Source organism: Schistocerca gregaria, chromosome 5, assembly GCF_023897955.1.
Source record: "Schistocerca gregaria isolate iqSchGreg1 chromosome 5, iqSchGreg1.2, whole genome shotgun sequence".
Classification (NCBI taxonomy): Eukaryota; Metazoa; Arthropoda; class Insecta; order Orthoptera; family Acrididae; genus Schistocerca; species Schistocerca gregaria.
Genome location: NC_064924.1, coordinates 362277808 through 362288703, shown reverse-complemented (window position 1 = coordinate 362288703; position 10896 = coordinate 362277808).

Sequence of the window (10896 nt, the reverse complement as noted above, 5' to 3'; positions counted from 1 at the left end):
AACGTAAATCATGTCTAGACAGTTGGCTGAGTTGTTCATGATTAATGTCGGCTCGTCGCCGTATTAAGATCCCACGTGTCAGATAGTCTAAGCTCCTTCAGTATGTACGCTAAATCTTTGGACTTGAAATTGGGGACACGATCTTTGGAATTTAGAACACAGTCAATCTGCTGTAATTATGATATTTTGATGGCCCAGAGCATCTAGGTGAGGAATTTCTTGCTTGAAAACTCTTTTCTATTCCGTCGATTCCTACTTCCTAACATCTGCATCTACATCTACATTTATACTACGCAAGCTCCCCCCCCCCCCCCCCCGGTGTGTGGCGGAGGGCACTTTACGACCACTGTCATTACCTCAATTTTCTGTTCCAGTCACTTATAGTTCGCGGGAATAATGACTGTTTGAAAGCCTCCGTGCGCGTTCGAATCCCTCTAATTTTACATTCGTGATCTCCTCGGGAGGCGTATCTCCCCCGTCAACCCGATCTGGTACGGATCCCACACTGATGAGCAATTCTCAAGTATAGGTCGAACGAGTGTTTTGTAAGCCACCTCCTTTGTTGATGGACTACATTTTCTAAGGACTCTCCCAATGAATCTCAACCTGGTACCCGCCTTACCAACAATTAATTTTATATGATCATTCCACTTCAAATCGTTCCGCACGCATACTCCCAGATATTTTACAGAAGTAACTGCTACCAGTGTTTTTTTTTTGGTCATCAGTCTATTGACTGGTTTGATGTTTGATGCGGCCCACCACGAATACCTTTCCTGTGCTAACCTCTTCATCTCAGAGTAGCACTTGCAACCTACGACCTCAATTATTTGCTTGACGTATTCCAATCTCTGTCTTCCTGTACAGTTTTTCCCCTCTACAGCTCCCTCTAGTACCATGGAAGTCATTCCCTTATGTCTTAGAAGATGTCCTACCATCCTGTCCCTTCTCCTTATCAGTGTTTTCCACACATTCCTTTCCTTTCCGATTCTGCGTAGAACCTCCTCATTCCTTACCTTATCAATCCACCTAATTTTCAACATTCGTCTATAGCACCACATCTCAAATGCTTCGATTCTCTTCTGTTTCGGTTTTCCCACAGTCCATGTTTCACTACCATACAATGCTGTACTCCAGACGTACATTCTCAGTACTTTCTTCCTCATATTAAGGCCGGTATTTGATATTAGTAGACTTCTCTTGGCCCGAACTACCTTTTTTGCCATAGCGAGTTTGCTTTTGATGTCTTCCTTGCTCCGTCCGTCATTGGTTATTTTACTGCCTAGGTAGCAGAATTCCTTAACTTCATTGACTTCGTGACCATCAATCCTCATGTTAAGTTTCTCGCTGTTCTCATTTCTACTACTTCTCATTACCTTCGTCTTTCTCCGATTTACTATCAAACCATACTGTGTACTCATTAGACTGTTGATTCCGTTCATCAGATCATTTAATTCTTCTTCACTTTCACTCAGGATAGCAATGTCATCAGCGAATCGTATCACTGATATCCTTTCACCTTGTATTTTAATTCCACTCCTGAACCTTTCTTTTATTTCCATCATTGCTTCCTCGATGTACAAATTGAAGAGTAGGGGCGAAAGGGTACAGCCTTGTCTTACACCCTTCTTAATACGAGCAATTCGTTCTTGATCGTCCACTCTTATTATTCCCTCTTGGTTGTTGTACATATTGTATATGACCCGTCTCTCCCTATAGCTTACCCCTATCTTTTTCAGTATCTCGAACAGCTTGCATCATTTTATGTTGTCGAACGCTTTTTCCAGGTCGACATATCCTATGAACGTGTCTTGATTTTTCTTTAGCCTTGCTTCCATTATTAGTCGTAACGTCAGAATTGCCTCTCTCGTGCCTATACTTTTCCTAAAGCCAAACTGATCGTCACCTAACGCATTCTCAATTTTCTTTTCCTTTCTTCTGTATATTATTCTTGTAAGCAGCTTCGATGCGTGAGCTGTTAAGTTGATTGTGCGATAATTCTCGCACTTGTCAGCTCTTGCCGTCTTCGGAATTGGGTGGATGATGCTTTTCCGAAAGTCAGATGGTATGACTCATAGATTCTACACACCAACGTTAATAGTCGTTTTGTTGCCAGTTCACCTAATGATTTTAGAAATTCTGATGGAATGTTATCTATCCCTTCTGCCTTATTTGACCGTAAGTCCTCCAAATCTCTTTTAAATTCCGATTCTATTACTTTATCCCCTCTCTCTTCTAAATCTACTCCTGTTTCTTCTTCTATCACATCAGACAAATAGTCACCCTCATAGAGGCTTTCAATGTATTCTTTCGAGCTATCTGCTCTCTCCTCTGCATTTAACAGTGGAATTCCCGTTGCACTCTTAATGTTACCACCGTTGCTTTTAATGTCACCAAAGGTTGTTTTGACTTTCCTGTATGCTGAGTCTTTCCTTCCGACAATCATTATCGTTTTCGATGTCTTCACATTTTTCCTGCAGCCATTTCGTCTTAGCTTCCCTGCACTTATTATTTATTTTATTCCTCAGCGACTTATATTTCTGTATTCCTGATTTTCCCGGAACATGTTTTTACTTCCTCCTTTCATCAATCAACTAAAGTATTTCTTCTGTTACCCATGGTTTCTTCGCAGCTACCTTCTCTGTACCTATGTTTTCCTTCCCAACTTCTGTGATGGCCCTTTTTAGAGATGTCCATACCTCTTCAACTGTACTGCCTACTGCGCTATTCCTTATTGCTGTATCTATAGCGTTAGAGAACTTCATACGTATCTCGTCACTCCTTAGAACTTCCGTATCCCACTTCTTTACGTATTGACTTTTCCTGACTTATGTCTTGAACTTCAGCCCACTCTTCATCACTACTATATTGTGATCTGAGTCTATATCTGCTCCTGGGTACGCCTTACAATCCAGTATCTGATTTCGGAATCTCTGTCTCACCATGATGTAATCTGATTGAGATATTCCCGTATCTCCCGGCCTTTTCCAAGTATACCTCCTCCTCTTGTCATTCTTGAACAGGGTATTCGCTATTACTAGCTGAAACTTGTTACAGAACTCAATTAGTATTTCTCCTCTTTCATTCCTTGTCCCAAGCCCATATTCTCCTGTAACCTTTTCTTCTACTCTTTCCCCTACAACTGCATTCCAGTCGCCCATGCCTATTAGATTTTCGTCCCCCTTTACATACTGCATTACCCTTTCAATATCCTCATACACTTTCTCTATATGTTCATCTTCAGCTTGCGACGTCGGCATGTATACCTGAACTATCGTTGTCGGTGTGGGTCTGCTGTCGTTTTTTCTGATTAGAACAACCCGGTCACTGAACTTTTCACAGTAACAGACCCTCTGCCCTACCTTCCTATTCATAGCGAATCCTACACCTGTTATACCATTTTCTGCTGCTGTTGATATTACCCGATACTCATCTGACCAGAAACCCTGTCTTCCTTCCACTTCACTTCACTTCACTGACCCCTACTATATCTAGATTGAGCCTTTGCATTTCCCATTTCAGATTTTCTAGTTTCCCTAACACGTTCAAGCTTCTGACATTCGACGTCCCGACTCGTAGAACGTTATCCTTTCGTTGATTATGCAATCTTTTTCTCATGGTAACCTCCCCCTTGGCAGTCCCCTCCCGGAGATTCGAATGGGGGAATATTCTGGAATATTTTGCCAATGGAGAGATCATCATGACACTTCTTCAACTACAGGGCACATGTCCTGTGGATACACGTTACGTGTCTTTAATGCAGTGGTTTCCATTGCCTTCTGCATCCTCATGTCGTTGATCACTGCTGATTCTTCCGCCTTTAGGGGCAATTTCCCACCCCTAGGACAAGAGAGTGCCCTGAACCTCTATCCGCTCCTCCGCCCTCTTTGACAAGGCCGTTGGCAGAATGAGGCTGACTTCTTATGCCGGAAGTCTTCGGCCGCCAATGATTATTATTTATCAAAATTTAGGCAGTGGCGGGGATCGAAACCGATTTGATTATGAATTAAAGACGCTACCCCTTGACCACGGGTACATCACTCGACTATCATATAATCATACAATAAAGAATCCTTCTTTCTATGTATTCGCAATACATTACATTTGTCTATGTTATTGGTCAGTTGCCACTCCCTGCACCAAGTGCCTATCCGCTGCAGATCTTCCTGCATTTCGCTACAATTGTCTAATGCTGCAATTTCTCTGTATAGTACAGCATCATCCGCGAAAAACCGCATGGAACTTCCGACACTAGGTCTTTTATACATATCGTGAAAAGCAATGGTCCTATAACACTCCCCTGTAGCATGCAAGAGGTTACTTTAGCGTCTGTAGACGTCTCTCCATTGATAACAACATGCTGTGTTCTGTTTGCTAAAAAGTCTTCAATCCAGCCACACAGCTGATCTGATATTCCGTAGGCTCTTACTTTGTTTATCAGGCGACAGTGCAGAACTGTATCGAACGCCTTCCGGAAGTCAAAGAAAATAGCATCTACTTGGGAGCCTGTATGTAATATTTTCTGGGTCTTATGAACAAATAAAGCGAGTTGGGTCTCACACGATCGCTGTTTCCGGAATCAATGTTGATTCCTACAGAGTAGATTCTGGGTTTCCAAAAACGAAATGATACTCGAGCAAAAAACATGTTCTAAAATTCCAGAACAGGTCGACGTCAGAGATATAGGTCTATAGTTTTGCGCATATGCTCGACGACCGTTCCTGAAAAGTTGGACTATCTGTGCTCTTTTCCAATCATTTGGAACCTTCCGTTCCTCTAGAGACTTGCGGTACACGGCTGTTAGAAGGGGGGGGGACGGGGGGGGGGAGGCAAGTTCTTTTGCGTACTCTGTGTAGAATCGAATTGGTATCTCGTCAGGTCCAGTAGACTTTTCTATGTTGAGTGATTCCAGCAGCTTTTCTATTCCTTGGACATTTATTTCAATGTCAACCATTTTTTTCGTTTGTGCAATGATTTAGAGAAGGAACTGCAGTGAGGTCTTTCTCTGTGAAACAGCTCTGGAAAAAGGTGTTTAGTATTTTAGCTTTACGCGTGCCATCCTCTGTTTCAGTGTCATCATCATCCAGAAGTGTCTGGATATGCTGTTTCGAGCCACTTACTGATTTAACGTAAGACCAGAACTTCCTAGGATTTTCCGTCAAGTCGGTACATAGAATTTTACTTTCGAATTCACTGAACGCTTCACGCATAGCCCTCCTTACGCTAACTTTGACATCGTTTAACTTCTGTTTCTGTTTGTCTGAGACGTTTCAGCTGCGTTTAAACTTACAGTGAAGCTCTCTTTGCTTTCGCAGTAGTTTCCTAACTTTGTTGTTGAACCACGGTGGGTTTTTCCCGTCCGTCACAGTTTTACTCTGCACGTACCTGTCTAAAACGCATTTTACGATTGCCTTGAACTTTTTCCATAAACACTCAACATTGTCAATGTCGGAACAGAAATTTTCGTTTTGATCTGTTAGGTAGTCTGAAATCTGCCTTCTATTAACTCTTGCTAAACAGATAAACCTTCCTCCCTTTCTTTTATATTCTTATTAACTTCCATATTCAGGGATGCTGCAACGTCCTTATGGTCACTGATTCCCTGTTCTGCACTTACAGAGTCGAAGAGATAAGGTCTGTTTGTTATCAGTAGGTCCAAGATGTTATCTCCACGAGTCGGTTCTCTGTTTAATTGCTCGAGGTAATTTTCGGATAGTGCTCTCAGTATAATGTCACTCGACGCCTCTTATATATTGAGTACTCTCGTGTTATAGAACGTGGAAGCAATATAACTCCCATTATCGACAGTTTCAACGTCATTAATAACAATTCCTATTTTCGTCAGTTATTTCCATCTTCCAAGATAAATGTAGCGTTTTACCCACTTGTGTCATTTATTTCAGTATCTTTTGCTTCTTAAAGTAAGACAAAGTTGATAGTGGCATATTACAAATCAAAAAGGCTATTCAACTTCAGTGAAATTCTAATGTTATTTATATTCAAGTTTGCAGTTCAGCAGCCTTGAACGAGGGTCAAAATTGTTTGAGGATTGCTGATTTAAGTGACCTTATCCTTGACAGCTATCCCTGACACAAAATCGCATCCATTGTCTGATCCGTTTGACTCACACTTCTATTGCTTAACAGATCATTTGTGGACCCAGTCTTTGCCTCGACAGTAGGTATCGGTATTTCTTTTATCTCTTCTTCCGTAACGTTCCCTACGCGTTTTCTTCCGTGGAAATATTGTTTGTATTCTGTCAAAAGTCTCGAGGAGTCTGTTCTGCGCTGTGGTTATTGGCTGCACTTGCAATAAGGCTCAATTTGGCTGGTGTGGATTCTTTTCGACGGCCGATACTTGTGAATTATGGGCAGATGTTCCTACGGGCTGTTCCCGGATTTAGCTATTACATGCATCATCGAGCAATTTTCTCAGCGCTTGATGCTCAAGCCTCCACGTTTATGTTTTTTAGATGAATGGCAATGTTGGAATCCCTGAAGTGTCCAACCATTTCGCTGGTTCTGATCAGAAATGTTATCGTCAGCAAAAGGTTCTCCTCATACTTTAGAGTTCCTTGGGTGTCGGTTATTGGGGCTTTCGTCACAGGCTTTGCAGTTATATTATGGTCAAGAACGCCACCATTACGGTGGTGGTCTCCATTGGTATGTCTCACGCACTATTATAGTCATTCATGTTTCCATAATCATTATCGGTGGCTTCTGTCCAACGGCTGCAGCTGCATTTGTGTTTTCTGGGGCGTTAGCGACTGGAGCATTCGCTACTTTGTCACAAATTTCTGCATCCTTCTGTTTAACAAAACAAATACTGAAGACAATCGACACATTGATTCCAATTATTTCGTCAAAACATAGTTTCAATACTTCTACAATTTTTTCAACCTCAAGCCGGCCTAACATAATTTCCATTGAAAGTGAACTTCAAAGGTCTTGTCTGTTTCACTAAGAAGTCATTCCATTCTGTACTATTGATATTGGCATCCAAGGGTATTAATGTATGATGAAATTAACATTTAGAAACAAATAGCAAGGTCTAATGATTTCAATGTATATGAGACTGACATTATTAAGTTAAAACCCAAATTCTCAGATACTCCTGCAATCACTACTCTGAAATTCGTCACCCCTGTAGGTAATCTATTTGATTGAATCAACAGGTTATTCAAAAATGCACATATAAATTCAGTGTTTACAACCAGCAACTTACTTTAAAACGAGCTGAAACATATAGTAGGCAGTTAACATAGTAATGCAGCGGCACCACCATTTAAGATGGGAAAAGGTTAGCTTTGGTGCAATATTTCGGATTCCACAAGTTATAGTCATGCACGGGTCTGTTGACGCTAAGTTGCACTACCATTGTTTGCGATGCAGAACGGAGGCCTCTGGACCGTAGACCCGCTCGAAGAGTAAATACAGCGGTATGCATGGCGCAAGTTACAGGCGGAAGGGGCACACTGGCCCAACCCAGGTGTTGTGAATACATGACTCGGAGAGGCGCATTTGCAAAATAGAGGTGCACAGCCACGTATAAACAGGCGCCGCTTCTCTAACAAGGCATTCAAGCGTGACAGCTCTCCTAGACGGTGGGCATGTCACACCACCGGCTACACACAGCAGCAGGTGGGCGCCAGAATTCCAGTCCATTTCAGGTCGTTCGTTCTGAGGCCAATGCAGGGTCTGCAGCCAGCCAGCGGCGGCCCATGCCACGGCTCGCTACTGCGGGCAGTCTTGTTGGCTCGCAACACATTCTGGAAGCATCCTGATTCGGACGCCGGATCGCAGGCACTTGTTGTCTCTGCTATCTTAGCCATGCCAATGAGGAAGAACACAGCGGGCCGGCTTGCAGCTCCCAGCAGGCGGCGCTGAGGCGGCAGGGATGGAGACTGTTGAGTCGACTGCCGGCACATCCTGATGTCGTCACAACTGTGCGGCCATAAAAGGCCAACATACAGCAGTGCGCTCCATGGGTCGCTGAGGCAGCCACTCTGCATCAAGTCATTTCGCAGACAGCGAAGCGGTGCCCTCAGCTTTTCGGGACCCAGTGGTTCAAATGGCTTTGTGCACTATGTGACTAAACATCTATGGTCATCAGTCCCCTAAAACTTAGAACTACGTAAACCTAACTCACCTAAGGACATCACACAAAACCCAGTCATCACGAGGCAGAGAAAATCCCCGACCCTGCTGGGAATCGAACCCGGGAACCCGGGCGTATGAAGCGAGAACGCTACCGCACGATCACGAGCTGCGGACTCGGGACCCAGTGACGCAAAAAATGGTTCATATGGCTCTGAGCACTATGGGACTTAACATCTATGGTCATCAGTCCCCTAGAACTTAGAACTACGTAAACCTAACTAACCTAAGGTCATCACACAACACCCAGCCATCACGAGGCAGAGCAAATCCCTGAACTCGCCGGGAATCGAATCCGGGAACCCGGGCGTGGGAAGCGAGAACGCTACCGCACGACCACGAGATGCGGGCCCCAGTGACACAGACCAAGAGGAACAGGGGGAAACTCGGATTAGTTTTAATATGGCGCATCCTGACTGCCCATCCATGTCCCAGATTCCTCTACATTTGGTATCAGAATAGCGGACATCGTCTGTACAGTTCGACATTCAAACCCACCGCCCACATTATATCACAAAATGTGGTGAGTGTTGACCAATTTTTCTGATTGAGTGTTGAACGTGTTCTTCCTTTTTTATGTTTTGTTTTTAGTAAGTCTCCTGACTGGCCAATTTAGATGTTTTGCGGAAGCATATTATGTTTTTGACAGAACAAGTGCTAGTGCATTTGGGGCAGTAAGATGTTGTTTCTCAGGGCATTTCATTACTTTTGTATTGGTATATGATGATAGGGAGCTGTAGGAAGTCAGGTTATTCTTGTACTTAAATGTTTTGTTTCGGGACTTAATGGGAATGAAAGCAACACAATGACAAAGTCAGGCTGGCCGCGATGGTCTCGCGGTTCTAGGCGCTCAGTCCGGAACCGCGCGACTGCTATGGTCGCAGGTTCGAATCCTGCCTTGGGCATGGATGTGTGTGATGTCCTTAGGTTAGTTAGGTTTAAGTAGTTCTAAGTTCCAGGGGACTGATGACCACAGATGTTAAGTCCCATAGTGCTCAGAGCCATTTTTTTTGACAAAGTCAGGGACGCAAGGTGTGTCAGAACCAGAAGCGGTACGAATTTTGTGGGAAAAGGTAACACAATCGGCAGTGACATCTAGAAGTGAGCCGGAAACAGCATCGGATCAGTCGCTGATGCCTAGGGTGCCACAACATGAGATTGATCCAGCTGATACGAGTTTCATTATTGTGTTTCCTGGCAAGACAACTGAAGATATGCGTGCATTTGTGGAGGACTTGGAGACTTCAACTTTGATGAATGGTTTGGTCTGATGAACAGTTGTTACATGTAGCCAAGATTATATTAACGAGTGAAGCGAAGACATATGTAAGGTGTTCTAAGACCATAAAGAAGGCGGGACAGTTTAAGCAGTTGAAGGAGGGGCTTTTACAGAGGTACAAAAAAACAGAATAGCACTTGGTACTTCAGGGAGAGGTTGAATACAATGACGAAGAGGGAGGGGGAGACAGCAGAGAAATTTCCTGACAGGATAACAGAAATTAACGAGTATACTTGCAAGTTGGGTGAGAGCGATGAGGTGAATGGTTTTCTGTTGCAGGGGGCAGAGCAAAGGGTACTTTATGTATTTTTGAGGGGGTTACCAGCTCCTATGTCGCGGGAGGTGCGTGAAGGGACTCCATAAATTTACATTCAGCCATTCAGCTGGAAATTCAACGTGAGGAAATAGACATGGCAATGGGGGTACGTGATAGACAAACAGTGTTTACAGCGGATATAAAATGTTACAGCTGTGGTCGTGCAGGACACGTGCATGGGCAATGTACCCAGTCACTGAGGAATAGAGGAAGAGGAGGAAATCAACAGTGCGGAGGATGGAGAAGTTAGTAGTTATATGGCAGAGTGGACCCAAGGCCCACCTCAGGGAGCTCCCATTTGATTTCAATGCGACAAATACGTATGCACAGGTGGAATGTTCAGTGGTAGGATCCATAGGAACAAAAAAGTATAAGATTTTGCTGGAAACAGGGGTGCTAATGACATTGCCTAGTAACAGTTTAATGGGACAAAAGAAGTTAGAACCACCACATTATAGGTTGCGTGGAGTGGGGAATATGGCGATCACACCTTTGCGGTCAGTCCCACTTGACTTTCGCATTGGGAAACTCGAATCTGATGCATTCATGGAGGTAGTACAATGGGTAAGCGAGGGCTATGACATGATCGTAGGAGTAGAATTCTTGAATCAACCTGATGCCAAAATTGACTTTGGACAATTAACTGTAGAACTTGGTGGAATGTTATTTCAACTAGGTGAAACTGTTGTCAATGCAGAGCTGTCACGAGGGGCATTCAACGTAATGTACAAACCAATTGATCTGCGTAAATTAGCATTAAGCCTTAATTCGCGTGAGTGTGTGTCTAGTGGCACCGGGAACTCGCTATGGGTAAGTGTAGAGTCAAGTCTACCTGTGCATACTGTTTGTGTTACTGAACGATTGGAGGATACGGAATTTTTGGATCCATTAGGCTGTGAAACACAGTACTGAATGCATACAAGAGGGAAATGACGGACAAGTAGTCCACGTCAACTTGGATACTTTTAGCGCTGCAGACACGAATTTGGTAAAAGAAGCTTTATTAGTGAATTTGGATGGACCAGATGACGAAGAATGGTGTTCGAGAGGTAGGCGTAGTGATCAACCACTAACTAAAGGAGGAGAAAAAGAGCATATGGAAGAATTGTTTAAGGAATTTAAGGATTTGTTTTATCCGCAAGGGC